Source organism: Sitodiplosis mosellana, unplaced genomic scaffold (genome assembly GCF_009176505.1).
Source record: "Sitodiplosis mosellana isolate CC-2019 unplaced genomic scaffold, AAFC_SMos_1.0 Smas_scaffold_6197, whole genome shotgun sequence".
Taxonomy (NCBI): domain Eukaryota; kingdom Metazoa; phylum Arthropoda; class Insecta; order Diptera; family Cecidomyiidae; genus Sitodiplosis; species Sitodiplosis mosellana.
In genome coordinates, this window is record NW_022601438.1 from 5,302,342 (window position 1) to 5,326,747 (window position 24,406).

The 24,406-nt window shown below is 36.0% G+C and overlaps 1 protein-coding gene and 1 long non-coding RNA gene across 4 annotated transcripts in view; one reads left to right on the plus strand and one right to left on the minus strand.

Annotated features, from left to right (window-relative positions):
• LOC129577192 (uncharacterized) overlaps positions 1 to 24,406 on the minus strand; it is a 172,805-nt gene that overhangs the window by 55,331 nt on the left and 93,068 nt on the right. For 2 of the 3 annotated variants that reach the window (XM_055463807.1, XM_055463806.1), the window contains one exon: positions 14,793 to 14,850. The exons of the other annotated variant lie outside the window; for it this stretch is intronic. The gene's annotated coding sequence lies outside the window, so the exon portion shown is untranslated. The remainder of the gene's footprint in view (positions 1 to 14,792; positions 14,851 to 24,406) is intronic. 3 annotated transcript variants of the gene reach the window in all.
• On the plus strand, positions 20,897 to 21,543 carry LOC129577196 (uncharacterized). Its single transcript, XR_008688977.1, has 4 exons — positions 20,897 to 21,130; positions 21,200 to 21,258; positions 21,319 to 21,343; positions 21,457 to 21,543. It is a non-coding gene; the product is annotated as an uncharacterized LOC129577196 (long non-coding RNA).

Consider the following 24,406-nt stretch of genomic DNA (forward strand, 5'->3'; position numbering starts at 1 on the left):
ACACACACACACACACACACACACACACACACACACACACACACACACACACACACACACACACACACACACACGAATAACAAACGCTGAACGATTTTTTTTTTAAACGCATGCAAAATTGCGCCGAATAAAAGCGGCTCTATTCATCTACGGCAATAGTTCAATTATTTTTCAACGACCGAATCGTCAACGCGTAAGCTGTATTTTAAATAACAACGATTCGATTGGTCCAAATCATAGTGGACCAGTCCGATTGAGTGCAGCCGAGAGAGTGGTACGCGTTGGTGTATTATTCGTTAACAATATATCAAATGATTGGTTTCAAATGCGTACACAAATGTGTATTTTATTGGGTGCCATTAAATATTGCTTGATCGAATTGGAATTATTTTTCACGTGTATGCATGTGTATATGGTGCATACAGCTAAACTGCTAACGCAGCATCTGTTAAAAACCGAGGAAACAAAATATCCAATGTTAAAATTCGGTCATTTATAAGGTCGATAAGACGATTAAAATTACATTAATCACTTGAGCGCTAAGTGCACATTTGAACGCAACAACGGACGGGAAAAAAAATAGAAAAAACGTTCACCAAACCAAAAGCAATATCATTATAATCGACATAATAATACCGAATCGATCAACAATTATTCGCACAAAATTACTTCAATGAAGGTCGCTACTACCAATTCACTCATTTTCCGCACCGAATTACGTGGCACTTTTTTGTGTTGGCACATCGTGATTTGTCGTTTTTTTCGGCGGCGGCGGTGGTGGTGGCGATGACTGCGTTTCCAATAAGCACACACAGCTGATTGTGTGACCATTGCATTTTTCTTCCTATATTTATATTGTCTCTTTTGTGCAGTGTTGGGTAAAGATGAAGATATTAGATAAGAAACAGATAAGATTACAGATAAGATTTTATCTTTTATCTTATCTTAATCTTGCAATAAAATATCTCATCTTATCTAGATACATATTTTTTCAACGGTATCTTTTAGTAATATCTAGATACTTTTTAAGGTGACTATAAAGTTTTTATTTATTGAACAATTCCACTTGAACCGAAAACGAAAAAATATTTTAATATAAAATGTTCGATAGAAAACAATTTTTGTCATGAAAAAATATCTTTAAAAATATCTAGATACTTTTAAGATAGTATCTTATCTTCGCACTTTTTAAGATAAGATGCGGCATCTTATCTAGATAATTTTTTTTCAGAATAAAAAAGGATCTCATCTTATCTAGATACAGAAATTGTTAACTTTACCCAACACTGCTTTTGTGTGATGTGCGGCACAGACACTAGTTTTTTTCTTCTTCTCTAGCTCACTCGCTCGCGTATTCTTTTTGTGTGGCATGCAATTGAATTGACCAATACTAACGAGCAATGAAAAAAAAAATATCGTCGCGTACTACTAACAAACCGGCAATCGCCCCGAAACAAATTGCTTATGTGGTTAAAACAACACTAACAACAACGGCCACAAGAGAAAAAAATCGCGACGCTTCGGACGCGGATATAATGAATTGCTTATTAGCAATAACACGATTTCGCTTGAAGCACCAAAAATAAATTGAAAATGTGTTGAATCATCAAAATATTGATTTCGTCATTGAATCACTTCATATACAAACGTTGTGTCTTTTTGTGTTCTGTCCTGTGTATGAGCATTGCCCCCAATTCAAAGCGCCACTTGACTTTGGCATCGATATCGATCTTGATCGATTCTGATTTCAACGTTACGCATGTAGGAAATATAGTCGGTTCAGAATTTATCACGATTCAAATTCAAACTTATTTTAATCGATTTTTTGGTCCGTCGTTCGCATTTGAATAGTTTCTTAGCTTAAAAGTGAATTTAATGCGGCATCTGAGAGTGAAGAAAAACACACACACAAAGAAATACTAGATCAGTTGAAAATGGTTGACATTGAATACATTGCCCGTTGTCATTGTCTTACATAACGTGGCTTTTTTTCCGTTGGAAAAGAAATATGCATAATCCAACTTTCCATTGGAAAAAAACACGCCTTTTCTCTTTCAATTTTGTCTTTCATTAAATTATTTTTTTCGTGTCGATTTTCCACTGTTTTCACCCACAAAATAACGGCGCTCTTATAAGCCATGAGTTATGATCAAAAAAAAAATTATAGGTATTTAGCTTGACGAAAATGAAAACCATTTGACCGTTTTGATAGTGTGAACGAAAGAACTCCAGCGGTCACGTACAAATGTATTGTAAATTTGACAATGAATGCTCGAAACAATGGCAAAGCTCACACAGAGACGATTTAGAGACTAAACCGAATGTATATGATTAGTGTAGATGTGGACATCCATTGTTGTTGAACTGAGTTGGAGGAGTTAGCACGGGGGCCGCTGTTGTAAATGTAAAAACACGACAAATTGACCATATAATTTCCAAGCCATATTAATTTTTCAAGTGATATTCATCTATAACCGCAATCAAAGCTCAGTTTTTTTCTTCTCCTTTGCATTGGAACGTCAAAAATAGGCCGAAATGTTGGAATCGAATGACACTTGGTCCAATGCGTTTGCGTTTGTGTTGAGATTATGCGATGTCTGTCGTTGATTTGCAATATCTCACTCACTCTCGTCGAACGGATTTGTTTTCCTTTCCAAATGATTGAGATTGGAATGAGTACGCGATTGGTCAACTTCAATTTCACTTTGCCGACGATAGAGACGACCAATTTGTCCGATATTATTACCGAAGACCAATCTTCGATTCAGTATTTACCTATGGAAACACACCGTTGCACAATATCGACGAAGCATTTGCCAGACAAAGTCAGCACGCGCTTGGCAAATTTAATTTGGCCCAATTAGAGATTCAAGCAACAGCGAAACTTTTGTAATGATGATTATGACTTGTGATTGCATGGCAATTTACAAATCACACAGACAAAAATCGGCCCGAAAGCGAATCGTCGTCGTTGACGTCGACGTTTTGATTGCAAATGCAGGAAACATCAAAATGAAATTCGCCATCGGCAATATTGTGCCAAAATCATTCAATCAAGAGGAAATCAGTGTGAATTTTTTTCCTCTCTCTAAAAGTTTTCACTTTTCAACGGATTTTCGTGAAACTTAATGTGACGTTAGTATATGTGCTGCCGCATACGCAATTCAGGAAAATGTATTTTATTTTTCATTCATTTACTGTCTCACAACAAATATCGCACCGCATATTTTTCATTTTGTATATTTCGCTCTAATAATACTGTGCAATTCCGAGTTTGAATCTTTCTCTCTTTTCCACTGCCACAGCACTTACTTTCACTTATGATTGGAATATTATGTGGCCGCCGATGGCGATAACGCGCAACTTAAAACTAAGTACGCAAATCTATTTTGACATTTCCTAATTAAATTTGAAATGTGAAGCTCATTTAATCATCGCCGCTGTGTGTGTGTGTCGTGTGCTCACTGTTTGCTGTGCCAATTTTTATATCGCCTAGTTAAAACTAGGTATTTTCAGTGGTCATAAAGACTGCGGTGATTTGCCATTGATATTACCGATCCATAAATGGCGATGGACTGACCATTTCGGATTATTCATTTGCGGTCATTACTCAGCGGGCTGTCATTAATTTTCACTTTCGCCTTTTATTACATCGCAGTTGTGTACAGCTATGAGCGCTCAATGATCTAAATCCAATTGATTTGAGGTGAAAAAAAAATCAATTTTATATAATATGGCACAAATTCATCTTGAATGGCCCGAAAAGATGTATGTGTGTGTTTATGGTTCTATCGAAGCATCATTAAAAAAAAATATACTGTGCAAATAAATGCACTTCCCCTTTTGATGCGAGATTATTTTTTTCTCTCTTCTATTCAGAGACACACAACACAGTTGGCCATTGTTGTGTGATACTGTGAACGCAGTGAATCGATGGAATGACAGATTATTTTTACTGTTATCTCTTCTGTTCGCTAACTTAACCAGGTAACAACAATGTTGCAGTATGCGCAAGCATTGCATTTCTCTCTGGTTGTGTGCATGTTTGCTGGTAGCTTATGAGCGATTGCGTTCGTTGACCGGCTGCTTTTGTTTTATTCAACAACGACGACGACGACCGCCAAACAATGAGATTCTTTTCTTTCGCTATCTTTCCCTCTCTCTCTGCTGTTGCTTAAGAATACCGAAAAAAATAATCACCCATCGAACAAGAATAAATATTGCATTATGGATAATGCAAACACACATATGCGCGCGCGCATACGCGCATGCGGTATCTCTTCATTGCGAAAATTGACCATCGTCAGCATAACGGGCTTTTTGTGAATAAATTTTCAGTGTACGTTATTTATGTGTTCACTTACTTACTATATGCGCTTCTGAATGTACGTGCGCGAATGCCATTGTTGATTTTAAAATGTGGTCGATTCAGAATCATCGATGCATCGAACGGTCGACTCAATTTCAGTGTTTTTTTTTCTTCTTAATTTTTGCGAATTTTCAGAAGTTTACTTTGGGAATGGAGAAGCAGAAGAGAAATAAAAACGAAAAATGCACCTCATTAGCGTTTATGTTGATTTGGTTAGTTAAGTGTTTTTTGGTTTAATTGAGGTGGGCAGCGTGTGTACATGCCTTAGTCTTTTTTCTCCCAATATTTGCGATGATGTTTTTTGAAGCTGAACGCACCGTTGCTTTGGATTGCGCCGTTGTTGTTGCCTTCTTTTTTTCATCTTCTCTCGATTCTTTTCACACAAAGAATATCCCGTTTCTATAAAATATCGTTCGACATGTACAAATATGCCAATATCATACGCAAGTTCCGAAGTACCAAAAGAGTAATACGAACAGAAGAAAAAAAAGGAAACAAATATGTATTGCGTGAACTCGACTAGTTTGGCCAGTTTGATGATTTCCTTTTTCTTTGACGTGTGTGTTTTTTCCATTCTTTCTCTCTCATTTTTCTTTCTTTTCGACACTCTTCTGGTCCACGGTATGGAATTACTTGATATGAAACACAATCTCGCTAACGATCGAATACTTTGTAATTCAAGTGCATGCAGCAGCCAGGTGTAAAAGAAGAAGGCAGAAAAAAGCGAGTTGATTTCCAGCTGTTGTCACATATGGTGAAAAGAATATTTCCAATTGGAAACTTTCTTTTGATTTCAATGCCATAAAACGCGTTGCGTTGATACGTAATGAAGACAACGGGGAAAAACAGTAAAAACCACCAAGCACACAAAATCAAGTACTCATACACAACTCGCAAATCCTATCTTCGTTTCGCACGTATTTTGATCGGTAGTTTTGCCGTTGTGTAGTTTTGCCGTGTATGTGTGTACGTATTTTCTGTCTGTTTGTTCTCTTTTTGCTCCATCTTGCTGATGCGTTGGGTTTTTTCTCTGTTGTTGTTGCGTTTGGCATTGCGTTGTAATCACATTTTCCTGTTATTTTCTATGGAACAGAGGAAAACGTATGCTGAGAGAATAAAGTTGAATGTTAGTATAGGCGACGAATGATTTGATTGCAACGTTTTTCTCTCTCTCTCTCTCTCTCTCTCTCTCTCTCTCTCTCTCTTCGTCGTCTTCTTCAAAAGTGTTCAATCGATTTTGTTTTCGCTATACGCACACACGAGAGCAAAACAACGTACATGCAATGAAATACTAATAACCATGACATCTTTTGAAATCGTACATATACATTTCAATATCAAGTTAAGACTCGAATTGAATTCAAAGACATCGATTAACCACAAAAACCAAAGTTGAAATAAAATCAACACCATACACCAATCCGTTTGTCTCGCTGACTCGTAAATCCAATGTTAGTCGTAATAATTTAATGTCGATTTATTTTGCGATTGAACTTTACCCACTGCTTATGTTGCGTCATCAGTATTTCTTTTGATAGGCAAATAAACCAGCTATGTGTATGTTTAAATGCAGAACGCTCAAAGTGAGTGAGAAAGAGAGAGTGTGTGTGTGGTTAAATTGTTTCCAGCATTCAAATACAAACGTCACCGGCTTTGAATGCAATTGCAGGCAAAGCGGTTCTCAGCATACACACATCGAGCAGCAGACTTTGATTGTGTTTGCAGCGAAAGAATTTTCTCGTTTTTTAGGCTGTAAACGATTTCTATGGTTGTTTTAGGTAGGTGACCCAACAAGCAAAATGCTCGGCAAGAGTTTCTCATCGGAACAACGATATGGTTTCACTCTTTATTTGGTATTGATATACATATAGGTCTTAATGCGGCTCTCGCCATTGTTACGGGCTGCTAAACGAAACGATTTTGCATGACGCGTCAAGTCAAGTCAAGTCAAGTCTTTGTGTGACTGAACATATTTTCAATGGATTTCGATTGTATTCCAGCACTCTCATATTTCATTGCATCATTTTAATTTTTGATTTGTCGTGTGCACTGGGTGCTGAAGAGAGAAAACGTAATCCAATTCTTCATTTGAATAATGTTTAAAATATTAAACCGAAACTAATGCGCTAGCTCACGCATCTGATCGCATTGAAACATAGAAAATAATGTATTTACGGGGTGCGCAAAAGGTGCATCACTCAATTAATCAAATAAGTTTGTGTGTTTTCATTTCAATTCGGTTGTACGTTATTTCGAAGAAATATCAAGAGTTGAAGACACAGACTACAGCACAATGCTACAAAGAATGTAATTTGTTTAAGAATTCATTAATATGTTTTCTTTTCATAATTGTTTTGGATTTGTTGCTCGTGGCAATTGTACCAGGTCTTGTTTGCAAACAAAACAGAAGTGGAAAAGAGGCGAATAGAGAGAAAGAGAATAAGAAGCATACGGGAGAGAGGATAAGAGAGAAAGAAATCATAACATTGCACAGAGCAATGGAATTGTTTTTATTGACAATAGAGGAGTGGTCACAATTGATGTTAACTCTGTTATCCTCTAACGCGTGTCAATTCAACGGATGGTCATTTGCTTTTGCATAATAAAATAAACTCAGTTCGCTAAAGTTTCTCTGACAACGATTAGTTCTTTCCATTCACTTAGTTTTCGACAGTGTGCAGATAGCAAAGCAGTGTGTTTGTGTATCATTTATCGATAACTAAACTAAGATAATTTCCCCGGTATTATTCCCCAAAATCCAAATAAATATGCGGAGAAATTATGTCCATTTTCAATCTATATATATAAATCTGAATGTTTGTATGTATGTTCCGGGTAATCTTCTGAACCGCCCAACCGATCCGAAAGTGCAGCATATCGTTGGAAAGGTCTTGAGTGCGCGCAGGTTTTAGGCACATTTTTGGGACAATTTTTGGGACATTTCTAGGAAATTTGGTCACAAATGCTACAAATGTCACAATTTTCACTTTGGGACATTTTTTGGGACAATTGTCACAAATGTCCTAAATGAAAAAAAAATCAGTTTTTAATCATTTTTGGACAGGATATTTTTGTGACATTTGTCACAAATGTAAAAAAAATTTCTATGAAGTTGTTGGGACAATTGTCACAAATGCTAAAAATGTCACAATTTTCACTTTGAAATATATTTTGACACCATTGTCACAAATGTAAATAAATTTACTTTGTGAATATTTTGGGACAGTGCATATTTTTGTGATGAAATATCGTTAATAATAATAGTGTCACTTTGGGAAATTTGTTGGGACAATTGTCACAAAAGTATCAAATGAAAAAAAAATCAGTTTTTGATCATTTTGGGACAGGATATTTTTGTGACATTTGTCACAAATGTGAAAAAAAATTGGGATATTTCTATGAAATTGTTGGGACAATTGTCACAAATACTAAAAATGTCACAATTTTCACTTTGAGATATTTTTTGACACAATTGTCATACATGTGAATAAATTTACTTTGTGAATATTTTGGGACAGTGCATATTTTTGAATTCAGATGAAAAACCGTTAATAATAATAGTGTTCATTTGTGTCGTTGAGAATAAAAATGGGATTAGCCGAAACCGCTCATTTACATGTGAATCATTTTTGTGTTCCTGGTAAGAGATAGAAGACATATGTCTGCTGCAATGTTTTAGAATATTTCAAGATCTTTATCTTTGCTTGAGATACTTGCCCCATATCTTGTACCAGAAACACAAAAATGATTCGCATAAAAACACGCGGTTTCGGCTAATCCCATTTTTATTCTCAACGACACATTTGGTCGATAAATTTTGAAAATCAAGTGGCCAAGCGCTGTTGCCAACAAGAAACAGAAGAATGTCTGGTCCGTCGACTGCGTTTTAACTGGCGATATGCTCAGAATGTTCATAACAAAAGAATTTTTGCCGAAATATTCCGACGAAAAAACAATTTTGTTGACCGGAGGTCATGGGAATGAACACGGCTTGAATTACATCAATAAAAGGGGTCAGATTCTATATGATAAAAAGCTTGAACATAAGGACGGATTAGAGTATGATGAAAGGACATTTTATGAGCATGATCAATTGACTATAAAAAGCATGGTGGGAATGTCTTATAAAGAAATTGCAGATATCCTGCAAGGTGAGAATCACGTCATTTTGGCCTACTGCTTTTCGCGAAATGACGTGGTATTGCGTTGGGTTTTTGAAGCCATGCCCGTTGTATCATTTGATTATGATTATGATAATACATAATCATACTTTTTTTCGTTAATTTTTAAATATTTTAAATGTTTTATTTTGCATGCAATATTTATTTTTCTATTTATTCAATTTTAAAATTTTTATGTGTTTTTATTTTGCATGTAACCTCAACTCGCTCGAAGCAGAGACACTTTGACGTAGTGGGCGAGCTTAGTACATTGATCAAAATGGAAGCCAAGCACTCTGCAAACGAAACACAAATCATAAACCCTAATAAAGATTTCTGTATTCTGAAAAGATTGAATCGATTCTAGAGATCACGTAGATGTAGAAAATGATCAAAAACATAACGATATGTTGAGTGCAAGCAGGGATTTTCAAGTTTGTTCTTTGTTAATTTTTCAGAAAGTTAATTTGAACGATGGTTTGGTTTAATTTCCATTGATAACTCGCTTATTTATAAAGATTTCTGTCTTCTGAAAAGAATGAATCGATTCTAGAGATCACGTAGATGTAGAAAATGATCAAAAACATAACGATATGTTGGGTGCAAGCAGTTATCAATGGAAATTAAACCAAACCATCGTTCAAATTAACTTTCTGAAAAATTAACAAAGAACAAACTTGAAAATCCCTGCTTGCACTCAAGATCTCCTATTCCACTAGACGTCGAGGCGCGCGAAGCGCGCCGAGACGGCTAGTTGGATATAATTTCTTTTTATTTTTGAACATATTTTCTCAAACCAAATTTTTTTCGATGGGGAAGTTATGTCCAAATCTGAAATGGAATTATTTTCCCCTATATTTCGGCCATAAAACCTCCATTCATTTTGTATGGGGGAAGTTATGACCGGGGAAAGTATGAACGGTCACCATTTTAACATTAGAAGATTTAAAATGCAAGTATTTTCATAATAAATAACTTTGATATTTTCACAATGGGCAGCTGCAGGAAACGTTCAACTTTAATCTAATTGAATTTACGGCAGCAAATCAGGAGGCCATTGAAAGCGATACAGGCGACGCGATTATTCAAAAAATTTCTTCACTTCAATCGATTTGTTCATAGAATGAACGTCATACACACAGAGAGGCTCAATGAAAATGAACCGCAAAGAATTAAAGTGTTAATGCGAACGAGTTTCGTTGCTGTGTGCAATCAGGCTGGAGTTTGTTTAAACGGTATATTCATTACTTTCATTTGATTTTTTTTAATCCAATTTGAATGCATTGAAGATTTCTTGTTCATTCAATCTTGAATAGATGGAAGTTCGCTTGGGTTCGTTCGATGATTGAATTAGTCGCTGTGGCAGCGAGTAAAAGATCAAGAGAGTCATCACTTTTTGAATATCAAAACAATGGTTTCGACCAAACAACAGCTTCCAATTGACGATTTGCGTGTGCCTGTATTGTGTGCTGTTCGCATTATAACTCACCTTGAGCCCTGTTCCATTCCGACGCTGGCAACAACAACAGAAAAGAAAAAAAAACGTAATCAGCAAGAGACGCGATGTTGAAATTCACATAAAATTGGATCAATCATAGTTCACATACTATGATATACTCAATGCGATTAGACAAAATGAAGTGAAAATGTTCGTTATGGATTAATGTCTTCGACGTCGTCGTGGCATGCAACCGCCTAATGACTACCTTTTCATGGATGCGATATCTCGTTAGCGTTCGCTAGTTTTTGAAATTGAATTCCGTTAAATATGGTTCGGGCGCGCGAGCAACAACCATCGCAGCATCGCAACACAATTAATGGTGATTGAAGTGAAATAATTCTAATGGAAATTGCGTGAACATCTGTCACCTTGGTCGTTTTGATTTATCGTCTTAAATGTGTGTACGTATTTGAAAATGTAAAAGAAACAGAGAGAGAGAGAGAGAGAGAGAGAGAGAGAGAGAGAGAGAGAGAGAGAGAGAGAGAGAAAAAAGCGTAAAAATCATTGCAGATAAGCAAAATCTGATCGTGCGGGAGTGTGTATTCCGAGTTGAATGCTCGGCAAATGGGCTTTGTGTCCGTGAAAGATAATAGAATCCAATTAAATGTGTAGCATCATTTTTCGTTCGTCATCATCATCGTGCTTTTCCATCGGCACACACTCATTTTCGCTAACGCTTCATTTATCAGCCGGCCGTTTGGTTTTCTATGGTTTTGTGCTTTATTCGCTATATCATTGCCATAATGGTCAATAATGGTTTTTGGAGGGCCTAATCGCAGTGTTCTGCCTACTAGAATTTGAACTAACATTTCTTTATGAATCATTTGTTGCATTCGTGCATTCTTTGTCATTAAATTGGAGTATGTGTGTTGGTTGGAAGCGATTTAATTTCCAGTCGCTGCTTGCTTATGAAATAGAAATATCGACGTTGCTAGTTCACGTTAACAAGATTACACCATAGTTGATTATCGTTTGTTCTGAACTGTTGATTCGTTTCATCGTGCAATCGCGGGCAAAATGCTATCTATTTGCGGTGTGGCGGATGCGGCAGTAATAAATCATGCATTCGATAAATAAACGTCAAACATTGAATCGAGAACTTTAGTGATTATTTACGCGGAACGCTTTTCCCTGATGTCAGATCCTGTCCATATAAATATAGTCGCATCATATGATTGATATCGTGCTGAGCCAAGGCGCAACCATTCAATGCAAATCGATTCCGTTAGTGCTTTTCATGTCGATGTTACCAAAGTTTTTTTATTTTCCTTCGATAATGCAAATCGATTGGTTAACCCTCGAATGCATACAACTGCCTCAAGACGGGTAACATTCGAACGCATGTAGAACGTAAACCATACATCGGATCACATTGCTTCAAAGGGAATTTTTATTCGTCAATGTTTTCTCTTTATTTTTTGTCTTTGGCAATAAATATTTGTCTATAGTGTGATTGTAAAGCTATAAACAAAAATGTGTGCAAAAACAAAAATTTGGCAAAATAAATTATTCGAACCAGAAATCAGACACATTTTTGACACTTTTAAACAATGAATTTGATTTTTCTCCGATTTATGTCAATCGCATTTCCTGACTACACCATGAGGAATCCAGGATTATGAATATTTTTTTAAATTATTTATGACCAAAAATCAAGCAAGTACCAGTTCTCCCAGCCCTGGGAAAAATTAATGCATTAGAGGGTTAAAAGTAAGCTTCAAGTCTCTGTTAAAACTTAGCTCAATCCATCCAATGAAACCAATTCCACTGCAAAAAAAATGAATTTCTTCACATTGAAATTTGTTCCTTCACAAAACATGAACCGAGCAGAAATTGTACGAATGAAACCAAAAAGACATCGACTGTTTTAGCTTTTCCGCACCAATGTGATATTCCAATTGATCGAAATTGATAAGCGAGTGAGAAACGCGACGCTAATTAATGTGTGAAATTAAAAGAAGAAAAGAAAAGTATGTTAAACTGTGTGGCAAAGAGAGCACATGCCCAATCTTGTATGTGATCATTGGTGCGCCGATTGAGCACACCAGCGAGAGAAACCCATTTCGTAATATTCTATTTGGAAAAACTAGCGACACCGAAAAGAGAGTTAGTTCCAAAGTGTTTTTTTCCTCATTTTTTTCGGTTTTCTTTTGTAAAAACGATTGTATAACGTGTGTGTGTGTGTGTGTGTGTGTGTGTGTGTATGTGTGGAACTGAGCAACCAAATAATTGATACAAAGCAATTTGTGAGACTGAATCGAGCAAAAGCATGCATGCACGAAACGGGAGATAGAAAAAGAGCATTTGAACGAGCCCAACATATTTAAATGTTGTGTGACACATTTTGCAATTTGCATGTGATATTTGTATTATGCCATATAACAACAGAAGGCAACAAAAAAAAAAACACAACATACACACATCAACTAAAATGTGAAATGTGAAAGATAGATGGAGACGAAAGATTAGTGGGACAGTATGTGGAACGGCAAAGTGCTGCTGCTGCTGCTGTGGTTTGCTCGAGATTTTCCAGTGGAACGAAGAAAAGCCACTTTGAAAAAAAATTCGGTGTCATTTCTACCGGCGCTGGTTTTTTTTTTACTACCATTTCTAATTGGAATCGTTTTGTTAGCGGAGACAAGCGTCGTTCATTGTTCTTTTATTTTCTTCTCTCGTTCATTCGTTCGTGTCTCCTTGTGCCGCTCTGGAATTCGTGATCAATTTAAATTTTATTTAGTGAACTAATTTTCATACGTGTGAGTTTTTCTCTTTTTTTTTACTTTTCGTCTCGCTACTCCATGTATAAATCATTATTCTTGCTGCTCAAATATCTCGTATGCATTTGGGAATGTAGTCAAGATTTGGGTGAATTTTGATGGCATTGGCTTTCTAAAATTCACTTTTTTTTCTGCTCTCTGTCAATTGAGCGAGTACTTTGTAATGGAAGAACGAAAAGTAAACCATCTTTTTTTTCACGTACAATCAATTGGATGGCACACATTTACGTGTTATATTTGGATCGACCATTTTCACACACTCATCCACCGGAGAAAGAAACGTTTAAAAGCCATTCGGTTGATAGAAAAGAGCGTCGTGACATTTGGCGAAAGAATCTGGTCATTTTAAGTAGAACAAACCCCAATTGATGGAACATTCCTTTGGGGCGTAACATTTAGAATTATTCGTTTTTTCGTTTAAAATTCGTTTTTTCCACTGTGACCCAAAGCTAGAATCAAGTCATGACAACACTGTTCCAGAACAATAATTTGCATTTTTTTTCCCCTGATCATAACAGAAGGTATTGAATGTAATTTGAAAATTGAATCGATTTGAACGATACAATCAGTTTGAAAAAAGAGTTTCAGCGTTCGAATTGTTCAAGTAATAAATGTTGGATAGGTCATTGTCGTGATATGATTGATTTGAATATGGACAAAACATTTAATCGCGCGTATATGCAAAATGCTGTGCCAAATGCGACAAAATTTATGATATTGATTCAGTATAATTTATTGGTCATGTCATAATTTCGCAACTGCAATGTTCCAATTGAATTGGATATGTGTGTGCACTGTGCAATCGAAACAACCGAATGACATGTGTATAGTACGAATACAGATCTTCCAAAATTTGATGGCATTCCGACGTAAGATGCCTGTCGGATGATATTTTTTTTCTCACTCGATTAAAAAAAAACATTTTATAGTAGTCAAACAAATAGTTGTTGTATGTATGCTGTTGTTGTCACGTGCTTTAACTTTTGTTTTTCCATTGAAGCACGAAAACATCGAATTCATGACTGAAAAGTGCCATTTTATTGAAATGCTACGGATCCGTGTGCGCTTTGTTTTTGTCTAACGTATAAATGAAATACCAACGATGTGGTTTTTTCCCTGGGCTTCTGTGTCTGGCCAGTAAAATGAATCAAGCAGAAAAGTTCATTGAGATTGAGTGATTCGAGAGGAGAGCGCGCGCTCACTGTTTTGTTGAGAAAATGAGGGGCAACAGAAGAAAAAAAAATCAAAAACAGATTCATTGCATGAGAATGTGAGAAATGCTGTTTGTTTATGCCTCAGTAAATGTGCATACCGATCGATTGAGAGCCAGTCGAACATGCTAATAATTCATAGCTCGTCGGTATTAGATTGAATGGGCTTCTTCAATTTATACGCTTGGCAGAGTTGATTTACTCTCATTTTCAGTTGGTGCACTGTCGGTTTTTGTTGTCCGCTCTCATGGATGGAGCGTTTTAAACGATTTGCGTTCTTCGAGGATGTGTATTAGATGAAACAGGCAAAGAGAACATACCAATTAAAGTGTAAGTGTTTTTTTTGTGTTTTCTGTATTCATCAAAAGAACATAAGCACCTTTGACCAAAGTTACCCATCATTTTCCAAATCTCTCTTCTCTAGCCGGCTACTCCAACGAGCATCTATTTAACCAAGCTCGAGTTTTTTTTTTCTTTTCATATGGGAAGCAATCAACCAAAAACAAAAACAAATCCCTGCCCAACACTTACGCTGAGCGCTGGACTCGTGCAATTCTTGAGGCAGAACATTATCATCTCTAATTGACTCTCGTTTTCTATCATTTTGCCAACATGCAATTCAAAATTGAATGCATTCAAACAAAACCACATGCGATCACGTTGCAAACCGGGAATTCATTCGCGCATTAATGATTCTTCACTTAACACATTCGTTCGCTGTGATTGAAACACATTTTACTCCTCAGCCATTTGAATTAAAAGCGATTAACTTACGTGAAAAGAGAATTCTAGCAGAAAATTGATTGGAATTGATCAAATGGAGGGGACGCACCTGCGAATAATGGATAAAAAAGAAATTTTAAATTAATACCAATAAAATAGTTGATGCTTTTTAAACGAAGAAACAAATTATTCTTGTATGGTATCTGTTTCTTTCATGGGAAGTGTTTTCATCAAGTCAAAAGGGAAATGCATTGTAAATGGTGTATAATGAGTACGTATTCGATAGAATTTCTTGTTGTTGAATATGAAAGTACTTAGAGTTTCCGAAGATATTCAAATATTAGCGTTTTAAAACATGTAGTACATTGCTGCAGAATCATCCGTGGTGGGGTCTATGGATTTCCTAAGATTTTAATGGTTTTCCGGAAAACTTTTCAGTTGTCTCTCATTCGAATTGTTTGTATTCGGTTAATGTGAGGTTTCTGTTTTTTTTCCGGGGCTACGATATTATTTTCCATGCGATTTGTCGTATGCGAAGCTTTGGTAATTTGCATAACATTGTCAGCAAAAAGTTTTCGCCTTCGTTGTCTGATCATTTTCAAGATTGCATTAATTAATTTCATGCGGGAAGCCACTATATGCTATCTCATTTTGAGATTCATTTTAGCGAGCTAAATGCTGCTTGTGTGAACGAGTGTCAAAGCTGAGTGTTTAGAGAAAGCGTGGTTTTACTTGAGTCACAATTCAAATAAACATTAACACCATTTGTATTGGAAAAAAAGGAGAATTTGACTCAGATCAACGGGAAAATCATGGATCGACCGACCGACCGCGCAAACGGTGACATAATTTAAAGTTCAATTTATTTATTCGTTGTCATGGCATCAATACCGTTCATGTTAGAATAGTCATGTACTATTTATAATGCAGTCGTCATGCGTTTCAGCACCGCGCACACCGCTAATAAAAGCACACCATTTTATGTGCAGCACGAATAATTCGCACTGTAAATCATCTGATGTGCACACCTCAATCATCGAATCAATTAAACGCCGTACTTTCCTTATGTGTGTTCCCCCTAAAGTGCTTGCCATCAATTGAACGAAATCAAACCAAAAATCATTAAGTGGATTTTAGTGAAATGCAATGTTGTTTTCTCCCTTTTGTTTTGTACGCCATGTTCTGCTGTGGGCAATTGACGCTGCGTTTACGTGCATCGTGTATGTAATTTTGGTATTTCATTCTGTTTGTAAATGGCGTTCATGAAAATAACGACGTTAATCGACTGCGCCCACAAATTTGTAGAACAATTTGATGTCATTGAAAGTTTTACCTCTTTTCCAAAACGCTTGACTCGCATTTCGTTAAGAAATTAAGACCCAGTGATATATTATACACACTGCTGTGTGTTTAAATAGAGAGTAACAATGAGGAGAAAACAAGTCGAGTTGTTTGAGAAAATCGTCTTTTTTTCTAGTTTGTGATTTGCATTTCAAATAACAATAGATCGCAGAGAAAAAGAGAGAGAGAGAGAGAGAGAGAGAGAGAGAGAGAAAACGAGTGTTTAATGAATATATTCTCACTTACTTTGCTGAATGCACTTTCATTCATTTCTCGTAAGTTTAATTTAAGTTTCAATTTCTCTCTCTCTCTCTCTCTCTGTACATTTTCTTCCAATCACAATTTCTTCAATTGGGTTTCTTTCTCTAAATGAAACCATCACCAAAAACTATTTGAAATCACTTCGTGCTATTGAAGAAAGAGAAAAAAATAACTAAAAAAACGAATATATCTATAGAATTCATCGATGGTGTTGTCTATTCAATTAATCATATGCTTGCACATTTTAACATTACAAATGTGAAAGTTTTCTTGCATTCAGTCAGACAAACACACATACACACAACTGTTGAAATTTTCTCCATTAGCATTCATTCTTTTATTCCGGTCACAAAGCAACACGGGTGTAACGAAAAGGTCGTTCGCAGTGGGTTCAATTTGATTTGTACGCGCAATGCGTCATTCGAAATTGAGATGCTTCATTCGTATGAGCGAACAGTTTATGTGCTGTAAACCGTATTTACATCGAAAACTCAAGTCTTCAAACGTAAGCTCTTATTTTAGTATGTGCCACACGTAGAACTTCATTAGAATACCAAAGAAGAAAAGTTGTTCACACCACATGTTACTGTAAAAATCCATCAGCGGGTGTAATTGTTGCTATTGTTATCGAATCCATAATTATTGGCATGGAAAAGAAACTTGATCCAACAAAATGCTTGTACAAACACCAAACGAAAAATCGATAAAATCATCGTCAATTCACACATATAGAGCTCCATAGTGTCTGCAATACTTTGCTTCCTGTCTCTGACTATCTTTGTTGCAATTATCTCCAAAACATTTGTTTCAGCCGCACGATTGGCTTTATCGTTTGCGCTATTTCAAAGGAGAAAGATTTGCGGGCTTTGGTTTGAAAGTTCTATCTTTGGCTGGTGAATCAAACGGGAATATGGTTCTGAATGCAATGAAACGAACAATATCGTGCATAGTCATTTGTATGCCCAGAAGAGAAACAAAATGTTCCGATAAATGCATACAAAAGAAATGGTGAAACGGAAAATGCTTTGATCGAAAATCAAGAGAAAGAGAGGGAGGGAGGGAGGGAGGGAGAGAGAGAGAGAGAGAGAGAGAAAGAAAAATCACAAAACTAGGTATGTGGGACTGTAGGTAATGGGAAGAGATTGAACGGATTTCAAAATACGCCCAAAAATCTATACAAGATGATGGAACTCTAAGATCGAACACAATAGGCAAATGCCAGCAATCATTTGTGAACGAACACGCTGCGACACACGTGAGCTTAGCTCCCCGAGACTAAATAAGCGGGCAAAGGGATAAAGAGTCAGGGATAGAGAAGGAGCGAGAGATAGAGACAGAAAGAAAGAGCCATGTCGAGAGGAACAGAGAAGCGGACAGCAAGAAAAAAAAATAGTAATCGTCTGCCTTTGTAACGATGGTTTTGCCGAATCGAAGCATGAACAAACGATGCATCATTTCGTGTTGGTGTTTTGTATCGAGCGCACCAAATCAGCTGGCACTTTGGTGCACATCATCAAATTCATATTGAAACACCATAAGAAATCGAATACCACGAACGATTTGCACAAAACAATTGCAATGCAGGCACACACACACACACTCACACAAAAAACCGAAACAATTGATCGAAATTATTGCGGTTGACTTCTTTTTTGTTCTCTTATTTATTGTTTTGTCTTCGATTTGACTTTTTAATCGTTGTGCACTTCGATGTGCATTTGAAGCATGTTTGTTAATTGAGGGCTTTTGCAATTTACAATTTCATGCAAAACGAATTATTGCCATTTTTTATCTCTTTCCTACTCCTTCAGTGTCTCGCTCTTTCTCTTTCAATGTTCGCGCGCCTCTTTCTTCTCTCTTTCCCTCTTTCACCATTAATGCCACGGTATCGTCTCTACTCTAATGATTCTATTGCTTCGGGCGATTCGATTGAGAATTATCATGCGATTGCTTGCAATCATTTGTTCCATTGAAACTGATAGTGTGAAAGTCTTGTTGTGTATTTGCATTACCCAACCGATGGAAACAAAAAATACATTTGGAAAGTAATAGTTAATACAAGAAAAAAGCCCTTTTCAACTGATACCAAACTAATGAGGTCACCAGTTCGAGCTGCATTTCTACGTAGTTTATTTAAACACAAAATGCTTTTTCGAATATATGAATAATGGGCATTGTGCTCATTTTTATGTTTCTGCGTAAAATACGAGCCATTTATTCCAATCGATTGCGAGTTTGGAGGTAATAAAGCAAATGTGTGAATTTCGATCACACAAATCAATCGATCAGGCTGTGCCAAAATTAGAAATTTGCCGCAAGTTGTGTCGGCAATACTGACATTATTCCCTATCGCACATTATTAATCGCACCATGGGCGCTGCTATTTTCAAATGCGAACCATGCTATTCTATTTATTTTCCGTTCGGCCGCAATATTGAATGGAACCGCGTATCGAAAAGCACACAAAAGAACACACCACACGTGAAAACAAATCGCAGCAGTCTGACAAATGAAAGAATTTATTGATTTTTCAATATGCTTTATTGTCATCGTGATATGGTTCAGCTGTAGTTATAGCCTACCATTAATTATTTAAACTGAAATTGCAGCTCGCTACTGATACTGCAATATTATCCCTCTCTTTAATACAAAAAACCATTTTCGCAGTTGAATCGACTAATGAATCGACTAAAATTGAAAAATGATGAAAAAAAATCATTTCTGCATTTTAAAGAGAAATTAATGTTGGGTTAAATTTGAAGCGAAATCATTTTTAGTCCAATAATTTTGCGCAGGAGACAAACATGTGTGCAACATCCGATATGAAATAAATTGGCCTACACACAAATGTCGATAATCCACATTTGACATTTGTGGTTAGACAATGGAAGAGAAGAGTGTGGAACGAAACTCTCTTCGGCAAATGATTAAATCAATTTGTGTCAGGAAGACGACAAAGCGCTATATGAAATTTGTTTGTCGCTTCGATTGCTCTCGAACCTGATCACTATTGATACAGCCAAAGCTCAGAATGTCAAGTGTGTTTAGCTATTGATATTTGGATGTTTTTATCGTTGGCACACGAACAATGTCGGTGACATTGGTGCCGAATGGATCGCTATTGTATGGATGATTGGAGCAAAGCCTACCAGAGGCTTGTTTGTTTTTGGTTTGTTGTGAAGCGGCAGTTTTCTGTTCTCTATTGAATTCGATTTTTTTTTGCATGGCAGATAAATCACAAAATGAAATTCTCGTGTCGCATGGAACGCAACAAAAGAATACGACCAAAAGCGGCCGACTATTCAGAGATTTTGATTCTAAGATACCATCGGACATGTCACATGTATAACGGCAAAAACTCCTCTTCTACTTGAACAATCACCAATGATAAAAACAACTCCAATCGCAGAATCCAATGAAAAATATGCCTTCAATTCGAAAATACATCTTTGTGTGTGGCAATTGGAAAAAAAATCGAAGGGCCCTAAATCTTTTGGTGAACATAAATGACATGTTTTGATTCAAAAAAAATCGATTTACACTCAATTTTTGAAAACGCTTTTTGAAATTTTCAAGAATTTTGATCTCAGGTAACATATAATAAATGGGAAAATAAATCACTATCATCTAGTAGCCAAGTATTCAATTGCAACAAAGAGAAAACTTATAAATTGCCGACATTACGATTCTTGTGATTAGTATCAATTGAATATTCCAGCTATCAACTAACTCAGTTCTAATTCCAAAAATCGTCAAAAAATATTTTTCAAAATACTTCATCGGTCTCTATTCAATATTCCAACTAATAATTAATCCAGTTCTAAAAATCAAAGATCAAAAAATATTGTTCGTGAAAAAATCTACAAAAAAATACCAAGAAAATACTTAAGAAAAAATTGTTGTTCAAAATCCGAAAAAAATTAGAGAAGAAATCAAAAAAATCCAAAAGTAGCCCTTGACAGTTGAAGTTCATTCAGGTTCGTTTTTATTGAACAAAAGTGAAATGCGGCCTATCATAGTGTTTCTAGCGATATGCTTAGCATACGGTGGGACGACTCCTCTCCGGAATGACAGCGCAAAAATAATTGAAGGAGGAGAGGTCTATCAATTGGTGCCGTTTGTAGTTTCACTCCAGGTTGCAAAGAAACATTTTTGCGGTGGATCAATTTACGAAAAAAGACATATAATAACGGCAGCAACATGTGTGGAGGGAAAATCGGCCAGAGATATTGAGGTGTTGGCTGGTTCAGTTCGAGTGGAAAATGGCCTTCAACGACTAAGAGTGACGGAAATCAAACGTCATCCAAATTTTCGATTAGAGGGTCAGGAAATAAACTATAACATAGCTTTATTGGTTCTAGAGAAAGAAATCACGGAGTGTGATGAAATAAGACCAATACAAATAGAAAACGAACATTGTGAACGAGGTGAAGGTAGGGTTACATTTTACGGATGGGGCCAAGAAAAGGTAAGTAGTAGTTTTTGGTAATTTATTTTCAATATATCAAAGGAATTTCGATGGAGAGAAAATGTTTCATACAAGTCAATCTCAGTATACCTTTTGTAGGCTGTAATAAAATGTCATAGCTTATAATATTCAACTGTATGTTATAATGAAGTCTTTGTTTTTGGTTTTCAGCAAAAAGGGAAAATATCAAATGTTCTGCGATCCTCATCTGGTAAAGAAATTCCTATTGCAGATTGCATAAAGGTTGATGACGAAGTAGACGAGAACAATGTCTGTGTATTGTCGGATGATGAAAATGGACCCTGTGGTGTGGACGAAGGTGAATGCGTTTTGTATTGTTTTTGATATGAAACTTCAATCTAATAGCACTCTATATATCGTATTGAAGGTGGCCCCCTAGTCAACGAAAATGAACAGCTTGTGGGAATAGCAACCAAACGTTTGCAGGTAAATCAATTTTGTTCATATGTTTCTGCTCGCCCCAATCTAATATGAGTCTATTTTCAGTGTGGTTCGTGGTGTTTTGCAAAAGGTATGGTCTTACTTTTTATTTTTTATAGCTATGTTCACCATGAACCAATTACAAAATTTCTTTAAAATTTAAAATCAAACTGATGAAATAATATTCGTGTGTCGATTTGGAAGGAGGCAAGAAGAAGCCAGATGTATACACACGGGCAAGCAAATTTAAGGATTGGATCATAGAAAACACAAAGGAGAACACTACGTGCCACTTTGAAGGAACAACAGTTGCTACAACTGCGGCTCCAGGTCATGCCACCACCGGCTCGGCCAATCAATGCATCATCATCGTTGCAATCATTGCAATGCTGTGTAGCAAATACTTCAATTGAAAACTATTGCGAAGCACTTTTGCCCCAAAAATAAAGAATTTAATTTATTCTATGGGCTAAATTAATAAAATCTATTTAATCATGAAATGGAAGAAAAACAACTTTGTCAATCTTAGTATGGAAGAGTGTTTGATTTGGGTCAAAATAACAGTATGCTGTTAGGTTTCCAGGTTATATCAAAGTGGTCATGATAGTAAGTTGCATCTGATAATGCAAGTGCAAAGCTGCAAGGACTAGACATATGCTTGGTTCCCATTATGTGATGGAATAATTGGAAGTCTAACCTCAGACCATCTAAACGATTAAATCAAATGCACAATCAATAAGCATTGCCTTTCATTGTCATCAACAAATAATGTTAAACTCTTCTCAGCCTTAACATCGATATTGTTAAGCTTTGGTATCAAATTGAAATTCGCACCAAATTTCAGTAACAAAAGAAGTCATCAATTATTCATGGAAGATAGCCAACCGATCTATCAGAATTAGATGAAAAATTTACCATTCTGTCGAAAAAGAAACATATTTCATAATTTGGTGGGTGTCCAATGAAAATGATCGTCCAATTGAAGCGAAAAAACAGAATAGATAGTCAAAAACACCCATATCTCGATCAAACTCATAATAAATGCATACGTTTTTTCTGCGTCATTTCGATTGTTGACTATGTTTTTTTTTCGGTTTCTGAAGTAAAAATGCAATGCTTTTGGTGTGCTAACGCCTTGGTCTTGGCGATTGGTGTTTGCACGCAAAAGTGCAAAATTCCTATCGACCATATCAATGACGGAGAATCAAGCGAGAGAATGAAAAAAAGTCTCACGAGTACACGAAAGAGAGAGAGAGAGAGAGAGAGAGAGAGAGAGGGAGAGGGAGAGAGAGAAACACTCCGCTTTAGTCGATTTCAAAGAACGAAAAAAAACTGGTTTAGCATTTCAGCTGTTTTTTATCCAGGCACCGCAACACACACACTCACAAGCGAATCGAAAACGGGCTAATAAATAAAGCGAAATAAAAAAAGAGAACAGAACCAGAATGATAAAATGGAGCGAGAGCAACAAAAACAAAAAAAAAATAACGCTGCACAATCTATTCTAGAAACTAAAACCGAGCTGTTTGCTGTTGTTCTTGTGTTTTTTTTCGGTGTTCAGAGTCGTCTCGACACCATGATTGTTTTTATTTTCGTACCCATTGTCGCTGCTCTGCGCTGCGTTTTTTTTTTCGTTCTTTCCACCGCACTATAATCCACTCACAATTCATTTGTCTCTCACATTCTTGATTATATTGCGTCGCGCGCTCGCAAATTAATTATTATGCAATTATTTGTTCGCATTTTTTCGTTGGCAATCTTTTCGTTTCTGTCTTGTGAAGCATAACAGCTGAAACGCAGAATGATAAAAAGAAAGATCGAAGAATGGTTTAAAGAGCGAAATTTTTCAATTCTACTGAGTGTTTTGAAGAATATTTTTTCCTTCTCTCTTTTGTTTGAAGAGTTTTGATACGGATTTTGCTGCAAAAACGATGGAAACGTGGTTAGTCGGTTTTTCGTTTGAATTTCTATTAAACGAATACTTGAATGCTAAGGAAAATCTTCTAAATGGATTTATTCTTTTCAAAAGGGGGTATGAATTCTTTGTTATTAATTACTAGGGGAATATCACGCTTGAATTATTTCAAATATTTCAAAAAAATCCAATTTATCTCTAAGAATCTGTCGTATGAAATATGGTGGATATTTGTGAATACGGCGGAATATTGTGGATTTTTGTGATTATGAATGATATTTAAATGTGTTTATTCGGATTTAATGCAAAAAATCTCAAATATCTCCAAAATCCACAAAAATCTGATTCATTTATTCGAAATATTCGAAAATATGTCATACAATTGATGTTTATTTCAAATATCTCGAATATCTCACAAGATTCAGGAGCGTGATATTCCCTTAGATTAATTATAACGAGCATTTCTAGAGCACAGAGAAGGATAGAGAGATTGTAGACTACAATTTGTAGTTCAACTGCAGCTACAGCAGAATGATTTTCAGCTGTGAAACAGATTCAAGTCGATGAATAATTTTAGGACAATGTTAAATATTCATTTCAAGCTATTTTATCATTCATTCTACTAAATGCAAGAAGTATGTGAAATATAATGGATTTATTGTGTTCACGCTCTCTAGTTCAGCTTCAATAATCGATATTTCATTGAAAATAATTCGATTTTTCATTCGACGTTCATCGTTTGGTTTGCATCGAACAAAATTTAAAAGCATTGCATATTCTTCCATCTAATTTAAATTTTCCAGCTAAAAATTCAAATCGTTGTGATGTTCGATTGGCACGCGATTGCTTTTCATACAGTTGTGTTCATGGTTTCGACGTCCATATATGTATAGAAGAAGCTACTGTCAGGTATGAGATATTCAATAATTAAAGGCGCCATTCGCAATTGATTTTAAATTAGAGACGCCTTCTAAATTGGAAACCGGAAAGTACGTCTCATTGGTCGATGATGTATCTCGAATTGGATTTTATCTCTTTTCCACTTTAATTTTTTATTGTTCCCAAGAGTGAACTCATTAAATCCCTCATGTTTAAGTGCATTAAATTATCATCACATAAGAACGTTCGACATCGTCGTTGTCGTTTGTTGCTACTACAATTTATGGATGCACTTATGTTTGCATGCATTAGAAATTAGAATCGATTATTTGCATACAAACACGAGAGAAAAAAAGCGAT